The sequence below is a fragment of the Aotus nancymaae genome, unplaced genomic scaffold (assembly GCF_030222135.1).
Source record: "Aotus nancymaae isolate 86718 unplaced genomic scaffold, 86718_ANA_hifiasm-v0.15.2.pri h1tg000006l, whole genome shotgun sequence".
Taxonomy (NCBI): domain Eukaryota; kingdom Metazoa; phylum Chordata; class Mammalia; order Primates; family Aotidae; genus Aotus; species Aotus nancymaae.
The window spans coordinates 52,179,679-52,198,418 of NW_026988417.1; the positions used below are offsets into that span (position 1 = coordinate 52,179,679).

At 43.8% G+C, this 18,740-nt stretch overlaps 1 pseudogene; it reads left to right on the plus strand.

The window, feature by feature from the left end:
• Positions 1 to 8,061: 8,061 nt before the first annotated feature.
• LOC105709195 (immunoglobulin-binding protein 1-like) lies at positions 8,062 to 9,073 on the plus strand (annotated as a pseudogene).
• Positions 9,074 to 18,740: the final 9,667 nt, after the last annotated feature.

The following is an 18,740-nucleotide window of genomic DNA, read 5'->3' on the forward strand; positions in this document are numbered from 1 at the left end:
AACTCTGTCTCAAAAAAAAAAAAAAAGTCTATAGAAAGAAAATGTGTATCTATTCATTCATTCAATCATCCATTTATACAACAAATAGTCAATGAGTACCAATTATAGGACAGATACTCTTCAAAACATTCAGAACTCAATTCTAGGAGTCCTGTCACTGCTGCAACAATTATAGAGTATATTTTTAGTTTACAAAGTTATTTCTCCTGATGTATTAAATTGGTCACCAAAACCTTAAAATTACCAAAAGAAGATAAGGCTACTTTCCACCATCCATAAAGGTTGGTAAGATTTGTTTTCATAACTTCAGCACCATGCAATGGTGGTTATTGGGGCCCTGAATTATTTCAAATGTAAAGAATGATAGTGACATCTCTGTAAAGAGAGAGGCCTAATAGAAGTTTCTCATCAATAAGTGGTCATAAATGTAGGTGATGATGCTATTCCAAAAACACCACTTATGAATAATACAATGCACTTGAAATCTAAGTACACCTCTCAATAACAGAAATGACACAAGCTGACATAAATAAATAAGTGACCAGTGTGTTATGATGGTAAGTGTTTTATAAATACCTAATTATATCATATTAAACGTGGGTGGAAAATGGTGGTGGGGCAGCTACACTCACATGTGTTCCTTTCTAGTTCCTGAGTACTTCTCAGAATTTTTCACAAGGTGGTCAGTTTCATGCTCCATGCCTCAAGACAATGTGCAAATTTCCTTAGGTGGACCTGCTAAATTATTGAATAGACAGACCCAGGCAACAAATGATATACTAAATATTTGATTAGTACCAAGAAAAGCATTTGAACACACAGCAATATTTTCTTTTTCTTTTCTTTCTTTTTTTGAGATGGAGTCTTGCTCTGTCACCCAGCCTGGAGTGCAGTGATGTGATCTCAGCTCACTGCAACCTCCACCTCCCGGGTTCAAGCAATTCTCTGCCTCAGCCTCCTGAGTAGCTGGGATTACAGGCACCCACCACCATGCCCAGCTAATTTTTTTTTTGTATTTTTAGTAGAGACAGGGTTTCACCATCTTGGACAGGCTGGTCTTGAATCCTGACCTCGTGATCCACCCGCCTTGGACTCCCAAAGTACTGGGATTACAGGCATGAGCCAATATTTCATAAAAATAGATAAATTCCAGAAGTTGCAGGGCTAAAAAAACAAAAGGATAGTGTGAATTTCTTACATGTAAAATGTAGGCATTAACATTGTATTTTCCAAAATGTGGCTATTTTCATATATGAAAAATAACGTGAATGCATTTGATATGAGGAGGTGCATGATGTTAGTCATTTGAAATGTGTCCCTCAGAGGCTCTATCTACGAGTCAAGAAACTTAAGATCTATGTTTGTTTTTCAGTCCAGAGAGAAGTTAGCAAGTGTTGAAAGTTGTTAATTTTAGAGATGATGGAAAAATGATGAAAAAGAAAATGAGAATGCCCTGTGTTCCTGTGACTTCAAAGAATCCTGTAGACATAACTCCATTCATCTCAGAGAATAACTCTGCTAATTATGTTACACATATTACATATAATTATATTGTTATATATAATAAACTAATTTATTAGCTGCTTGTTTTATAGAAAGAGAGTTCAGGCCTTGGGAAAAGAATTGTGCAAAAGTGGAAAAACCAGAAAGAAACTCTTAGATCTTCTAACTCTTTGGCTTAGATTATTCTTTCTTTGTAACTGGAGACATATTTTCCTCCTGCTCTAACTGGTTCTGTGGATTGTGAGCTCCTAGATAGTGGGAATGTATCTTTTTTTTCTCTCCTAGTTTCCACTACTCACTGTTGATTCTCTTCCCATCTCAGCTCACTTTCCAATCTTTTTCCAGTAAGTGTCTCTCCTATTAGATACTTCTTAAGTCTTGCAGTTATTGGTCTCTCCTTGGCCCACTCCTTTTTGTAAATTGAGACTGAGGCTCACTATGTTGCCTAGAGTGGTCTCTAACCCCCAGGCTTAAGCAATTCTCCTGCCTCAGTCTCTCCAGTAGCTAGAATTACAGGCACACACTGCCACACCCAGCTACGTTTGTGTGTGTGTGTGTGTGTGTGAGACAGAGTCTCACCCTGTCTCCCAGGCTAGAGTGCAACGGCACAACCTCAGCTCACTGGAACCTCTGCCTGCCGAGTTCAAGCAATTCTTATGGCTCAGCCTCCCGAGTAGCTGGGATTACAGGCGTGTGCCACCACGCCTGGCCAGTTTTTGTATTTTCAGTAGAGATGGGGTTTCGCCATGTTGGCCAGGCTGGTCTCAAACTCCTGACCTCAAGTGATCCACCCACCTTGGCCTCCCAAAATGCTGGGATTACAGGAGTGAGCCACATGCCTGGCCTAAATTTTAGTTCGTATAGTGGAGGTGTTAGTGCATCTAAGTGAGACTATCTGACACTTTCGGCTGCCCCCTCCCTGCTACTCCTATCTGAGCAGTAGTGATGATGTTCTGTGTTCACTGCCCTTAGCATAGGGTCGGTAGAGAAAAAAATGCAGACAAGAAAGGATAGTTTTCTTAGTTTTTCCATTTAAAAGTAGACTGTGAGGCTGGGCACGATCACTCACGCCTGTAATCCCAGCACTTTGGGAGGTTGAGGCAGGCGGATCACCTGAGGTCAGGAGTTCAAGACCAGCCTGGCCAACATGGCGAAACCCCGTCTCTACTAAAAATACAAAAATTAGTTGGGTGTGGTGGTAGGCACCTGTAATTCCAGCTACTCAGGAGGCTGAGGCAAGAAAATCAGTTAAACCCGGGAGGCGGAGGCTGCAGTAAGCTGAAGTTGTGCCATTGCACTCCAGCCTGGGTGACAAGAGCGAAACTCCATCTCAAAAAAAAAAAAAAAAAAAAAAAATAGGCTATGAAACTCATTCCAGAAACAGTAGCCTGAAAGAAAATATATTTAGTCTAAAAATCCTCTTTTTTGAGCCTCAGAATCTGGCTTTTGAATATCAGAAGCTAAAATCCCAAAGAATTGAGAGCAGTAAAGTATTTCTATCATCAATAAGTTTGGAAGAAGACATGCCATATAAGAGTTTGCCCCACTCAAGGCAGGACGTGGTGGCTCATGCCTGTATTCCCACCACTTTGGGAGGCTGAGATGGGTGGATCACTTGAGGTCAGGAGTTCCAGACCAGCCTGGCCAACATGGTGAAACCTCGTCTCTACTAAAAATACAAAAATTAGCCAGGCGTGGTTTCGAGTGCCTGTAATCCCAGCTACTCAGGAGGCTGAGGCAGGAGAATCACTTGAACCTGAAAGGCAGAGTTTGCAGTTAGCCGAGATCATGCCACTGCACTCCAGCCTGGACAACAGAGCAAGATTCTGTCTCAAAAAAAAAAAAAAGTTTACCCCACTCTAGAGGATATAAGATCCCCTGACAGGGTGGAAGAACAGAAACAATTCCGATGAGTATCCTTTCTTGCACCATTCCAAGCCTGAAGAGGAGCAAGGGGAAATAAAAGAAACTCCATATTGGCTGGGGTCTCTGAAGTGGAGGGAATCTGTTGTTAAACATGTTTCCACCAGGCACGGGGCTCATACCTGCAATCCCAGTGCTTTGGGAGGCCAAGGTGGGAGGATTGCTTGGAGCTAGGAGTTTGAGACCAGCCTGGGCAACACAAGGACATCCCACCTCTACAAAAACTAAAACCATTAGCCAGACCTGGTGGCATGTGCCTGTAGTCTCAGCTAATCTCAGGAGGCTGAGAAAGCAGGATGGCTTGAGCCAAGATCAAAGCTGCAGTAAGACATAATCTGCCACTGCACTCCTGCCTGAGCAATAGAGCAAGACTCTGTCTCAAAAAAATAAAACAAAACAAAAGTCAGTCTCATATAGGCTTCTTGCATCCAGCATGGACTGGGCATAGGTCATAAATGTTGAAGCCAAGAGTACATGAAACTGCCCCACTACCCTACCTATAGCCTTCGAGGCAAGTGAACAAGCAGCCAAATATTTTCCATTCCCTGGGAGAGAATGTGAAGGCAACTGAGAGAGATGATTTAGGATTAGGAAGAAGGAAATGGTAGCAGATAATCCCCTGAACATTCTGACCAGAAATATGATGAGAAAATAAACATCTCAAGAGATTCCAGTGAGAAAGATGAAGAACAACCAAAGGCCAGATAAAATGAGGCCATTGAGGCCAGGCATGGTGGCTCAGGCCTGTAATCCCAGCACTTTGGGAGGCTGAAGCAGGAGGATCACTTGAGCCCAGGAGCTCAAGACCAGCCTGGACAATGTAGCAAGACCCTTGTCTCTAATTTTAAAATTAACAATTATTAAAATAAATAAATGTGGCCATTGAGCCCTAGACACTACCTAGACTCTCCCCGACCTCACCAGAATGCATCAACATAGCACTCAGAACTGAGATGCAACCCTGCGGTGAGGAGGAGAGAGGCAAGAGTTTGATAGGCTGAGAAAGCCCTGTTGGCTAAAAACTACATTTCGGCCACTAGGCAGAACAGGGACTCAAGTTAAAAATCAAGTTTATTGAGCTGGGCGCAGTGGTGCACAACTACTCTTGAGTGTTGTCTCAAGAGTTAGACACCAGGCTGAGTAACATAGTGAGATCCCATCTCAAAAAGTAATAGTAATAACAATTAAGTTTATGTAGAACAAAAATTAGAAAAACTTTGTTTCCCGCTTACCCAAGTATGAGTATTGAAATTTGTTCAAGATACACTAGTTTTTATCTGTTCACATGATTGTCTACCCACTGGGCTATAAACTCATCAATGGTAGGGACTGAGTCATTTCATCTCTGACTCCCTAGCACATATCATAAAGACTGAAATGGAGGCTGAATATATGGTCAGTGGATTCAGCCATTTGATGCCCATCCAAGCATGATATATCCAATGTTGTCAAACACCCTGGGGGGTAAGCTAATCCAAGAGCGGAATCTATTTAGCCAGGGATCCATATGAGTTTGGGACAGAGAAGAGGAGATAGTAGGGGTGGTGGGGAGGCAGGCTGTGGGAAATCCCAAGAGGTGTCTTTGTATAATCATCACTACAGATTATAAGGTTATTAAACCACAGGGAATTTTTTCAGGGCTGGAGGAATCTCTGTAGGATCTAACCCAAAACAAAGTCAGGCATTTTTGCTTCAAAGCCTGTAGACAGGGCTGATTTTAGAGTAGGTGGATTTTACCTTTGCTTCCACGTGTGATTTTAGAGACCCAAGCAGCTCCCTGCAAATCTTCCCCATCTGCTGTTGCTGGGTGATACCTGGTATTCCACTGTCAATTCTCCCTCTATTTCTTTAGCCTGAAATCTTATTCCTTGCTAAAATGGAGACAGATTTGAGAAAAAGAAATATTTTGAGTTACTATCAGCCTTTTATCTTTTGAGCTGACCAAAAGAGGGAAGGAATTTTTTAATTTTTATTTTTAGTAGAGAGGGGGGTTTCATCGTGTTAGCCAAGATGGTCTCTATCTCCTGACCTCATGATCTTCCTGCCTTGGCCTCCCAAAGTGCTGGGATTACAGACATGAGCCACCACACCTGGGCTTTGCATTTTTAAAACAAGAGATAGGTTGGCTGGAGAGGTAGAAAGTAGCAGGTACAGGGAAGTTGGGAAGGAGGCTGCCTGAGTGGAGAAAAGACAGAATAGAGAAGCCCAGCGTACAGATTCTTTGTAGGCTTTGAGGTTCTGCATAGGGCCTTCTATACTTAGGCAAGAACAGGCTGTGGATCTGGATCTGGGAGAATTGGAGAAAGAAAATAGAGGAGTTCCCCTTCCCCCACTGCCTCACACTAGTCATTGGCGCCTTGAGAATTGTCCTGGCCTGCTTAGCAGCAGTTTTCTGTCCTGGATGAATTGATGCTTTTCTAAGAAGAAAGAGAGGCATGATGGACGGCAGCAGAAGTAAACCCTGGGGCATGTACCAACTCACCATATTGATTCCTGAGCTTGGGATACAGAGAACTATGTAATTACGAGACTATAATGCTTGTAAATTGGCTTGAGGAAATTAGACACATAAACCAAATTGCCAGGAGCAATGAGGTAAGATAGATTTTTCTGGAGCCAAATGGATTTTATGGATGTAAGCATCTTAGAGGCTTGGTTTTCCTGATGAGAAGACATTGCTGAGCGAAATCTAATGACTGCAGGAAGTAGCTCTCACTTGCCAAAGCAAAGAAACAGTGATAGTGCTGGCAAAGATATAACAGGCACAGTCTGAAGGTCTGAGAATGTTCTGGAAAGACTGACTGTCAAGGAGCCCATTCGTCTCCCCATTTAACTGGGTCTTCTCAAGCAGGATGAAAAGGATCTAAGTTCATCTCTGCTGTGCTTCTGTTCAAGTGACTGAGTCATGGACGCACTGGTGTGGCTTAGAAACAAATACATAGCCATTGTCTTAGTCCTTTGAAGCTACTGTAACAAAATCCAATAAATTGAGTAGCTTATAAACAACAGAAGTTTATTTCTCACAGTTCTAGATGCTGGCACGTCCAAGATTAAGATGCCAGCAGGTTCGATGTGTGATGAAGGCCTGTCCTCTAGTTCATAGCCATCGGTAACGGGCTATCTTCTTACTGTATCCTCACATGGTGGAAGGGGCTAGCTAGCTCTCTGCAATCTCATTTGTGAGGGCTGTGTCCTCTTCTTCTAATCACCTCCCAAAGGCCCCACCTCCTACTACCATCACCTTGGGGGTTAGAATTTCAACATACGAATTTGGGAAGGACACAAACATTCAGACCATAGCAATCATTGCTTGTACCTTAGGTGTCTTTGGAAACTTAGCACCTCCAAATGGATTGGAGTCAGGAAGACTTAAGTGTTGTAACTTTTTTTTTTTTTGAGACAGAGTCTCGCTCTGTCGCCCATGCAACAGAGTACAGTGGCCCAATCTCAGCTCACTGCAACCTCCGCCTCCCAGATTCAAGCGATTCTGGTACCTTGGTCACCTGAGTAGCTGGGATTATGGGCATACACCACCATGCCTGGACAATTTTTGTATTTTTAGTAGAGATGGGGTCTCACCATGTTGCCTAGGCTGCTCTTAAACTCCTGACCTCAGGTGATCCATCCATCTTGGCCTCCCAAAAGTGCTGGGATTATAGAAGTGAGCTACCGCACTCGGCCAAGTAATGTAACTTTTACTTCTGCTTTTCTCTCAGATCTTTACCCTCTCTGCCAACTTCTCAGCCTCTCAGTTGGCTTGGTGAAGTGAGCGCTGTGCTGAGAGCCACGGATATGCTTGTTGATTCTACATCGGGGAAAAGAATCATCAGCACATCTCAATATAATAGGTTAGCAAGACTTTAGTGCTAGAGCTTGAAAAGCAATGGATTAATAATAATAATAATAACATGTCCCCAGGGTTCCCCTTACAGTTTTCATAGAGGATGAAACTGGACTGCAGTGAAATGTCCCTTCACTACACTCAAGAGGCAACTGCAGATACAAGAATAAATAAGAGTGCAAGAATAAATCCACACTGATGTCTAGACCGAAAAAACACTGAAAGCGCCGGGCGCAGTGGCCTGTGCCTGTAGTCCCAGCTACTCGGGAGGCTGAGTTGGGAGGATCGCTTGAGCCCAGGAGTCCTGGGCTGTAGTGCGCTATGCCGATCGGGTGTCTGCACTAAGTTTGGCATCAATATGGTGACCTCCCGGGAGCGGGGGACCACCAGGTTGCCTAAGGAGGAGTGAACCGGCCCAGGTCGGAAATGGAGCAGGTCAAAACTCCCGTGCTGATCAGTAGTGGGATTGCATCTGTGAATAGCCACTGCACTCCAGCCTGGGCAACCATAGCGAGACCCTGTCTTTTAAAAACAAAAACAAAAAACACTGAAAGCAAATCAAGCCATTTGCAATGCTGGGATTGGTGCCTTAGAATAAAGATAACTAAAAATAAAAATAAAAATAAAAATCAGCAATTCAGCTGGGTGCGGTGGCTCACACCTGTAATCCCAGCACTTTGGGAGGTTGAGGTGGGCGGATCACTTGAGGTAGGGAGTTCGAGACCAGCCTGGCCAACATGGTGAAACCCTGTCTCTACCAAAAATACAAAAATTGGGGTTCCTCCCTCCCCAAGATGGTTGCTGAAGGTGAGTTATTGCTGCTGCAGCTCCCCAAGCTGTTTGAAACCAGCAAACAGCTTCTGGACGAAGTAGAAGTAGCAACTGAAACTGCCGGTTCCCGGATAGTCCAGGAGAAGGTGTTCAAGGGCCTGGACCTCCTTGAGAAGGCTGCCGAAATGTTATTGCAGCTCGACTTATTCAGCCAAAATGAAGATTTGGAAGAGATTGCTTCCACCAACCTGAAGTACCTATTTGGTGAGAGCATTTCAAGGAGCCCTCACCATGAAATAAGTCAACCCCAGCAAATGTCTAGATCATTTGCAGCGGGCTCGAGAACACTTTATAAACTACTTAACTCAGTGCCATTGCTATCATGTGGCAGTCTGAGCTGCCCAAAGCCAAGAACAACTCAGCTGAAAATCACACTGCTAATTCCTCTACGGCTTATCCTAGCCTCGTTGCTATGGCATCTCAAAGACAGGCTAAAATAGATACAGGCAGAGAAGGATTTGGAGCGTAGGTTGTCTGCAATGAAATCTGCTGTGGAAAGTGGTCAAGCAGATGATGAGCATGTTCATGAATCTTACCTTCACCTTCGGAGGTGGATTGATATCAGCTTAGAAGAGATTGAGAGCATTGACCAGGAAATAAAGTCTCCTGAGAGAAAGAAACCCTTCAAGAGAGGCATCAACTTTTAACTTATCTTGCCAGGAGAGGCCTCCAGTGAAACCCTTCATTCTCACTTGGAACATGGCCCAAGTCTAAGTATCTGGAGCTGGTTATCCAAACCTGGCAACTATGATGGTGAGTGACTGGTATGAGCAACATCAGAAATATGGAGCATTACCAGATCAGGGAGTAATCAAGGCAACACCAGAGGAATTAAGAAAAGCAGCTCAGCAACAGGAAGATCAAGAAGAAAAGGAGGAAGAGGATGATGAACAAACATTTTACAGAGCTCGAGAGTGGGACGACTGGAAGGACACCCATCTCAGGGGCTATGGTGACCGACAGAACATGGACTGATCTTCCCACAACACGGCAGGACTGCAGGGTGCACACCTCCCCTGCCAAGGAAAACCGTGTAGTCCTCCCTGCCCAGGGCTCCCACTGCAGCTGTGTACAACAAAGGCAAAATGCTAAATCTTGTTTTGCATTTAATAAAGTGTCAAGTGATTAAGTGTGGATTTGCACCCCCCCAAAAAAATTATCCGGACATGGTGGTAGGCACCTGTAGTCCCAGCTATTCAAGAGGCTGAGGCAGGAAATTTGCTTGAACCTGGGAGGCAGAGGCTGCAGTGAGATCACACCACAGTACTCCAGCCTGGGCAACAGAGCCAGAGTCCGTCTCAAAAAAAAAAAAAGGAGGATGGCTTACACCTGTAATCCTAGTAATCCCAGCACTTTGGGAGGCCAAGGTGGAGGCTCGCTTGAGGCTAGAAGTTTGAGACCAGCCTAGGCATCATGGCAAGACCCCATCTGCACACACAAATTTTTTTTTTTTAATTTAGCTGGGTGTGGTGGTGTGTGCCTGCAGTCCTGGGTATGGTGATGCACTCCTATAGTCCCAGCTTCTCAGGAGGCTGAGGAAGGAGGACCGCTTTAGCCCAGGAGTTCAAAGCAGCAGTGAACCCTGATAGTCCCACTGTACTCCAGCCTAGGGGACAGAATGAGACCTTGTTTACAAAAAAAAAAAAAAATTGAAAAAAGGGCTCTGTATAGACTGTTGTTAAAAATGTTTTCTGAAATAGGTGTTATGGGTATTTTTATTTGACTCAACTCTCTTCTCTGTGTCCTGGAAGGGAGGGGGAACGGGGAGAGGAGAGACAAAGAATCACAGCCAAAAGCTGTGGTCAATAATCATATGAAACCCTGCAGTAGTGCAGCAGCCTCTGCTGTGTGGGTGATTAAGAGGCGAACTCTCCACTTCCACTAGTATTCCTTGAAGTTGTGAGCAACAGCCCTGGGCTGTCCTGCAGGAAAGACATGGGCTGCTGGCCAGCCCTTGTATCTCAAATCCAAACATACATTCCCTTTCCAGATCCTCTGTCCTAGGCGGTGGAGGGTGCGCCCAGCTTCAGATCCTTGATTCATCTTATCTTCACACAGCTGTCCGTTTTAGGACTCAATAGACTTAACTTCCTGTTTAGGTTCTCTTTTCCATCAGGAGAGACTGCTGGCTGCCTTCTTCCTCTAAGCAGAAGTGCATAAAATTAAATGTTACCTAAAGTCTCTGTGTTTTGGGAGAGGTTAAAGAAGGAGTGTGGTAGCTGTCACATCGGTGAACCCCACTGAGCCATGCCTCCTTGTATACTCCCCTGCCTTGGAATCTCAGTGTCCGTGTGATCTGCTTTAATCAGTAGAAGCAGGCAGAAGGGGTGCTGTTTGGAGCCTGGGACTTGAGGACTGGAAACTTCTGCTTTGGCCCTCTGGGGGAAGCCAGCTGCCCTGTAGAAAGATGACTGCCCTAAGCCCAGCGTGTTGTGAAAAAGCCCGCAACAAGTTTTACAGTGGTTTGTTATGAATACTAGATAACCCAAACAAACAGCCACCATACTGCATTATATTTAGGGCTTGTATTTCCAACTTAGGGGAACAACAGCTTAGGGGAGACGGTAGCGTTTCTTTTTTTTTCTTTTTCTTTTTTTTTTGAGATGGAATTTCACTCTGTAGCCCAGGCTGGAGTGCAGTGGCACGACTGGGTCCCAGTTACTGGGTCCCAGTTAAAGCAATTCTCCTGCCTCAGCCTCCCAGTAACTGGGATTACAGGCACGTGCCACCATGCCCAGCTAATTTTTGTAATTTTAGTAGAGACGGGGTTTCACCATGTTGGCCAGACTGGTCTTGAACTCCTGACCTTGTGATCCACCTGCCTAGGCTTCCCAAAGTGCTGGGATTACAGGTGTGAGCCACTGCAGCCAGCAGGTAGTGTTTCTTCTCACAGAGAAAGAGAGTGGTTGTTAACAGATGTCTCCCATGTGTAAGAGGATGCATGACACTGCAAAGCATCATCAAATGCTGACTTCCTCTCACTGCATTTCTCTCCTCTGGCTCCTTTTCTCCCTCCACCCACCCACCCCCAACCTTTTTTTTGAGACAAAGTCTCACTCTGGTTGCCCAGGTTGGAGTGCACTTGCCTCACTGCAGCTTCAACCTCCTGAGCTCAGGTGATTCTCCCAACTCAGCCTCCTGAGTAGCTGGGAATACAGGTGCACACTATCATGCCTGGCTAATTTTTTTGTATTTTTAGTAAAGAAAGGATTTCATCTCATGTTGCCCAGGCTAGTCAAACTCCTGGACTCCAGCAATCTGCCCACCTCAGCCTCCCAAAGTGCTGGGATTATAGGCGTGAGCCACCGCACCCGACATCCTCTCCCTTTTAATGAGCTGATCCCCCTTGCACCCTGGATTTGCCTTCTGCTTCTTCCCACTCCTGTCGCTTTGCCTGTTCTGTGCCATCCACCTGCAACGCTCTGCCTTCATTTCTGTGTATCAAAATCACTCCAGTTTTTCTAAACCATTGTAAAGTATAACCTTTTTTTTTAGATACAGGGTCTCACTGTGTTGCACAGGCTGGTCTTGAACTCCTGGGCTCAGGTGATCCTCCTGTCTGTGCCTCCCAAAGTGCTGGGGTTACGGATGTGAGCCACCGCATCCGGCCTAAGTACAACCATTTTAATAGTTTTCCATGAATATCTCAACCCCAGTAAAAGCTGCTCCGTTCCTCTGAAATCCATTCCCAAAGCAATGCTAAGTAGAAAACTGATTTGGCCATTAGTCATGTTGTAACATCATTTCCCTTACTGTCTTGAATTAATATGTAAACGTACCTTGATTTAACTTTACAGTGGTTTGTTTCTTGTTCCCTGAATCAGATCATAGCTCATTAAGAACAGGAATATTGGGCTGGGTGCAGTGGCTCATGCCTGTAATCCCGACAGTTTGGGAGGCCAAGGTGGGCAGATCATGAGGTCAAGAGATAGAGAGCATCCTGGCCAACATGGTGAAACCCCATCTCTATTAAAAATACAAAAATTAGCTGGGCATGGTGGCACGCACCTATAGTACCAGCTATTCAGGAGGCTGAGGCAGAAGAATCGCTTAAACCCAGGAGGTTGAGGTTGCAGTGAGCCAAGATCACACCACTGCACTCCAGCCTGGTGACAGAGCGAGACTCCTCTCAAAAGACAAAAACAAACAGAAATATTGGCTAGGCAAGGTGGCATAAGCCTGTAATCCTAGCACTTTAGAAGGCCGAGGTGGGCAGATTACTTGAGTTTGGGAGTTCCAGACCAGCCTGGCCAACATGGTGAAATCCTGTCTCTACTAAAAATACAAAAATTAGCTGGGCATGGTGGTACCTGCCTGTAGTCCCAGCTACTTGGGAGGCTGAGGCAGGAGAATTGCTTGAACCTGGGAGGTGGAGGCTGTAAGGAGCCAAGATCATGCCATTGCACTCCAGCCTGGGGGACAACAGCGAAACTCCGTCTCAAAAAAAAAAAAAAAAGAACAGGAAGATATGTTGTCATCTATTCATTAGAAAGTCAGTAAATATCTATTGATTTTAACTATACTTACCAGTTCCATCCAGATCATGCAGCCTAATAGTTTTCTTTTTAAAGCTCTCACATCCTATCAGAATGATTGCAACAATTTTTAACTTTTGCCCAAGACAGAGGGGATTTCTGGGAATGAGAACCTTCAGTTTTAAAACTGAAAAATTAGCCAGGCATGGTGGTGCGCACCTGTAGTCCCAACTGTTCTGCAGGCTGAGGCAGGAGAATCACTTGAACCCGGGAGGCAGAAGTTTCGGTGAGCTGAGATTGTGCCATTGCACTTCAGCCTAGGTGACAGAGCAAGACTGTCTCAAAAATAAATAAATTACATTAAATAAAACTGAGAATGTCCCATGAAAACCAGGACAAGTTGGCTATCCTACTTATAAGGTTATTGCCTCATCTAATTCACATGGTGCTCTGCCCAGGGTTTCAAACAGCAGAACAGTTGCCCAACCCTATTTTCACATAAATTACTCTTGTAAGTTCTGTAAGTTCAAACAGGTGGTCTCCTAAACAAGTTTCACCGTCATTTAAATTTGATAGGCTTTTGAAAATCATTTGTGATAATTATACGTTACCCTAATGGAGGTTGTTTTCACAGTAGAAGCTGTAAAAAGGAAGGATAAAAGCTTGCTGGAGTTTCTCCAGCTTGGTTGTTGGAGGGAAGCTGTATGTGGCAAACACATGTCATTTGGCCCCAGACAGTCTTACTGTTTTCCATCCTGCTGCAGAGAAAGTTCAGGGCTTCAGTAAGACCTTAGACCTTCTGCTATGTTGTATTGAAACACTTACCTGTCACTCTTTACTTCCCAGTACTGTCAGTTTCTTTTTTTTGAGACGGAGTCTCACTCTGTTGCCAGGCTGGAGTATAGTGGCGCATCTGGGCTCACTGCAAGCTCCGCCTCCCGGGTTCAAGCGATTCCCCTGCCTCAGACTCCCGATTAGCTGGGACTACAGGTGTGCACCACCACATCCGGCTAATTCTTTTGTATTTTTAGAGATGGAGTTTCACCATGTTAGCCAGGATGATCTCAATCTCCTGACCTCGTGATCCGCCTGCCTCGGCCTCCCAAAGTGCTGGGATTACAGGCGTGAGCCACCGCGCCCGGCCTAGTGTGAGCTTCTTAAAGCCAAGGGCTGGTGTATTTATATGACAACATTTATAAAACACATACAGTGTACCAGACAATGTTCTTTGCTTTTTACAATTTTTTTTTTTTGTGTGTGTAAGAAACATGTTGTAATAACATGTTCTCAAAGTTTGCTTCCAAAGATGTTTCTCTGTCAAACACTTATATTCACTAACTGAAAACAGCTTTTGATTTATCTTTAAGAAAGCATGCTTACAATGAGTGATTTCTCATTATCCATGCCCCTCCCACTCCCTAACTCTTTTGAGTCTCCATTGTCTATCATTCTGCACTTTAATCCATGTGTCAATATTATTTAGCTCCCACTAATAAGTGAGAACATGCAGTATTTGTCTTTCTGTTTCTGAGTTGTTTCCCTTAATGGCCTCCAGTTCCAACCTTATTGTTGCAAAAGACATGATTCCATTCTTTTTATGGCTGAATGGTATCCCAATGTGTGTGTGTAATATATATATCACATTTTCTTTATCCAGTTATCCATTGATGGACAGTTAAGTTGATTTCCTATCTCTGCTATTGTGAATAGCGTTGCGATAAATATGTGAGAGCAAATGTCTTTTTGCTATAATGATTTATTTTCCTTTGGGTAGATACCCAATAGCGGGATTGCTGGATTGGTTGGTAGTTCTATTTTTAGTTATTTGAGAAATCTCCATACTATTTTTCATAGCAATCACACTAATTACCACCAACAGTGTATTAGACTTAACTTTGCGACACATCCTCACCAACATGGTACTTTGTGTCTTTTTAGTAATGGCCATTCTGACAATACAAGATGATCTCTCGTTGTGGTTTTAATTTGCATTCCTCTGATAATTAGTGATGTTGACCATTTTCTCATATGCCCGTTGGTCATCTGTATGTCTCCTTTTGAAAAATGCCTGGGAGGCTGAGGTGGGCAGATTGCCTGAGCTCAGGAGTTTGAAACTACCCTGGGCAACATGGTGAAACTCTGTCTCTACTAAAATACAAAAAAATTAGCTGGGCATGGTGGTGCAAGAGACAGGGTCTTGCTCTGTCACCCAGGCTAGAGTGCAGTTGCATGATCATAATTCACTATAATTTTAATGTAGTTATATGTTTTTCATTGTTGAGTTGTTTGAGTTCCTTGCAGCTTCTGGCTATTAGTCCCCTGTCACGTGCATAATTTGCAAAATCTTTTTTTCCCATTCAGCAAGTTGTCTGTTTACTCTGTTGATTATTTGATTATTTCTTTTGTTATGCAGAAGTTTTTTAGTTTAATTAAGTCCCATTTGTCTATTTTAGTTTTTTGGCCTGTACTTTTGTGGTCTTAGTCATAAATTCTTTGCCTAGACCAATGTCCAGAAGAGTTTTACCGAGGTTTTCTTTTAGTATTTTTATAGTTTCAGGTACATGTAATTCTTTAATTCATCTTGAATTGATTTTTATATATGGTGAGAAACAGGAGTCCAGTTTCATTCTTTTGCACATGGCAATCCAATTTTCCCAGCACCATTTATTGAAAAGGATGTCCTTTCTCCAATGTATGTTCTTGTCAATTTTGTTAAACATCAGTTGGCTGTGCTTTCTTACAAATGTTGACTCATTTAATTCTCATATGACCTTTATCAGATAGGAGCAATTACTATTCCCATTTTACAGATGAGGAAACTGAGGTACAAAGTGGTTAAGCAACTGTCAAAGCTACTAAATGGTAGGGTTGGAATTTGAATTCAGGCAATTTGTCTCCAGAATGTTTTTTTTTTTCTTTTTTTTCAATGTTTAAAAAATTTCAGTAGAAGGTCGGGTGTGGTGGCTCATACTTAGCGCTTTGGAGGCTGAGGCAGGTGGATCAACTGAGGTCAGGAGTTCAAGACCAGCCTGGCCAACATGGTGAAACCCCGTCTCTACTAAAATACAAAAAAAAAAAAACAAAAAAAATTAGCTGGGCATGATGGTGGGTTCCTGTAATCCCGGCTACTCCGAGGCTGAGACAGGAGAATTGCTTGAACCCAGGTGACAATGGTTGCAGTGAGTTGAAATCAAGCCACTGCACTCCAGCATGGGTGGTTGAGCAAGACGCCATCTCAAAAAAAAAAAAAAATTATAGAGATGGGGTCTTACTATGTTGCCCAGGCTTATCTCAAACTCCTGGCCTCCCAGTGGTCCTCCCATCTCAGCCTCCCAGAATGTTGCGATTACAGGCATGAGACATGAAGCCTGACCTCCAGAATGTGTTTTAATCACTACGTAATCCTGCCTAGTCCTTATTTATTGTATCACAGCACCTAGCCCCATCCCTGGCATGAAGTAGATGTTCAATAGAATATTTATTAGAGAATAAACAAGTTGCCAGGCATAGTGGCTCACGCCTATAATCCCCACACTTTGGGAGGCCAAGGCAGGTGGATCACCTGAGGTCAGGAGTTTGAGACCAGCCTGACCAACATGGAGAAACCCCATCTCTACTAAAAATACAAAATAGCCAGGCATAGTGGCATATGCCTGTAATCCCAGCTACTCAGGAAGCTGAGACAGGAGAATCGCTTGAACCCAGGAGGCAGAGGTTGTGGTGAGCCGAGATCACGCCATTGCACTCCAGCCTGGGCAACAAGACCGAAACTTCGTCTCAAAAAAAAAAAAAAAAAAAGAAGATGAAGAAACGAGTAAATGATTCCCTGATTCCCTTTTGTAGAACATTCACATTTTCACATTCCAGGATATTCTTGGGGAGTTCTAATTTAAAACATTCTACCATGTTTTCAAAACATGTTAAATTATGTGTAAGATGATACATCTGGATTTAGGGATCTGAAACTGTGGCACCATTTCCATAAGATTATTAATTCCATTTACTCTGATTCTATGTTCAACACAGCATCTTCAAATTGATAATTCTTAGTCTAACATCTGAATGCCAGGAACGAGGTGCTCTGCGATAATGGCTGTTAAATGCCAAGCACTGGAAAAACATCAAGTGCTGACCAGGTTCGGTATCTCGTGCCTGTAATTCCAGCCCTTTGGGAGGCTGAGGTGAAAAGATCACTTGAGACCAGGAGTTCGCAGTCAGCCTGGGCAACATAGCAAGATCTTATCTCTAGAAATAATTTTTTTAATTTTTTATTTAAAAATTATAGAACTTTTTATTTTGGAGACAGGGTCTTGCTATATTGCCCAGGCTGGGGTGCAGTGGTTATTCACAGGCACAATCCCACTACTAATCAGCACAGGAGTTTTGACTTGCTCCATTCCGACCTGCGCTGGTTCACCCCACATAACCCTGGTGGTCCCCCTGCTCCCAGGAGGTCACCATGTTGATGTCTAACTTAGTGCGGACCCCTGATCCACATAGCACACTACAGCCAGAGCTCCTGGGCTCCAGCAATCCTCACACTTCAGCCTCCTAAGTAGCTGGGACTACAGGCATGCACCACTGAGCCCAGCCTCTAGAAAGAATTTTAAATTAGCTGAGTGTGGTGTGGCGATGTGAGCCTATAGTTCCAGCTATACTATAGGCTCACATCGCCACACCACACTCAGGATAGCTTGAGCTCGGGAGTTCAAGGCTGCTGAGAACTATGATTGTGCCACTGCCCTCCAGCCTGAGCAACAAAATGATACATTGTCTAAAAAAAAAACAAAAAACAAAAAACAAAAGAGAGAGAGAGAAGAGGAAATCTGGACACAGAGGTACAGAGAGAAAACCATGTGAAGACTCAGGGAGAAGATGGCCATCTTCAAAGCCAAGACAGGCCTCAGAAGAAAGCAGCCCCGGAACACTTTGATCTTGGATGTCTAGGCTCCAGAACTGTGAGGAAATTAGTTTCTGTTGTTTAAGCTATCCAGTCTCTGGTACTTTGTTACAACAGCCCCAGCAAACTAGCCCAGTGCCCTAGCCAGGAATGTATCTTGTTAGGATACTATCTTATGGAAGGGGCTGCTTATCTTGTATCATAATTTGGTCTACAGGATCTTTCAGCTAAGGAGTCCATGGTCCAGAAAACTTTCTATGCTGGTGGTTCTTATGTGCTCCCTGACCAGCAGCATCAGCATCTCCAAGGAACTCATTAAAAATACAGATTTTCAAGCCCATTCTATAACTACTAAAGCAGAAACTCTGCCGGTGGGGTCAGCAATGTGTGTGTCCTCCAAGTGATTCAGCTGCAGGCTGGAGTTTAAAAGCCACTGATCAGCCCAGAGAGGAGGCTCACGCCTGTAATCCCAACACTTTGGGAGGCTGAAGCAGGCGGATCACTTGAGGTCAGGAGTTTGAGACCAGCCTGGCCAACATGGTGAAACCCTGTCTTTACTAAAAATACAAAAGTTAACCGGGCATGGTGGCAGACACCATGTATGAGTTTTGCTCTGCTTTTATATCAGAGAGGTCATGTATACTGACTCTGGGGAAAGAACAAATTCTAGCAGTTCACCCAAAGTACCTGGAAAGTCTACCGCAATGTGCAAGAGATGTTGACTTCATTGTTATTTTCCGGGTGGCACTATCCAGCTCCCCTTGGCAGCAGCTCCTCAACACTTCCCCTTATAACGATTCATGCCCACTGTGTGTAGGCTTCACTGACCCAAGGGATAGAAAACTACCTGTGTGCAAGGCTTGATAAATGAGCTATTTGACGTCAGCTAGCTACCCTTAGGAAGGCCTGAAAACGTTCCACTATTTTAAAGTAGATATTCCTAAAGTATTCATTCATAGGTCTGCCACCCTTGCTTCTTATTTCTGCCATTAAAATAGAGTTATGCAAAGAGCTTAAGATGCAATTGTGATGTAGAACAAGATTGACCTTCATATCTATCCTCCTTAGGCCTTTATCATCCAGTTTGCTGGTGTCTGGAACCCTGACCAAGAAGATACTATATTAGCAATTCATCCAGATTATGGCACTAAGGTAGGGAGGGATACCATGTAGGCCCCTTCTCATATGCCAAAGTTGACTAGCCTGCATAGGCTGCCAGCAACACTGCATTAAGGATTCGTTTTTTTTTTTTTGTTTTTTTTTTTTT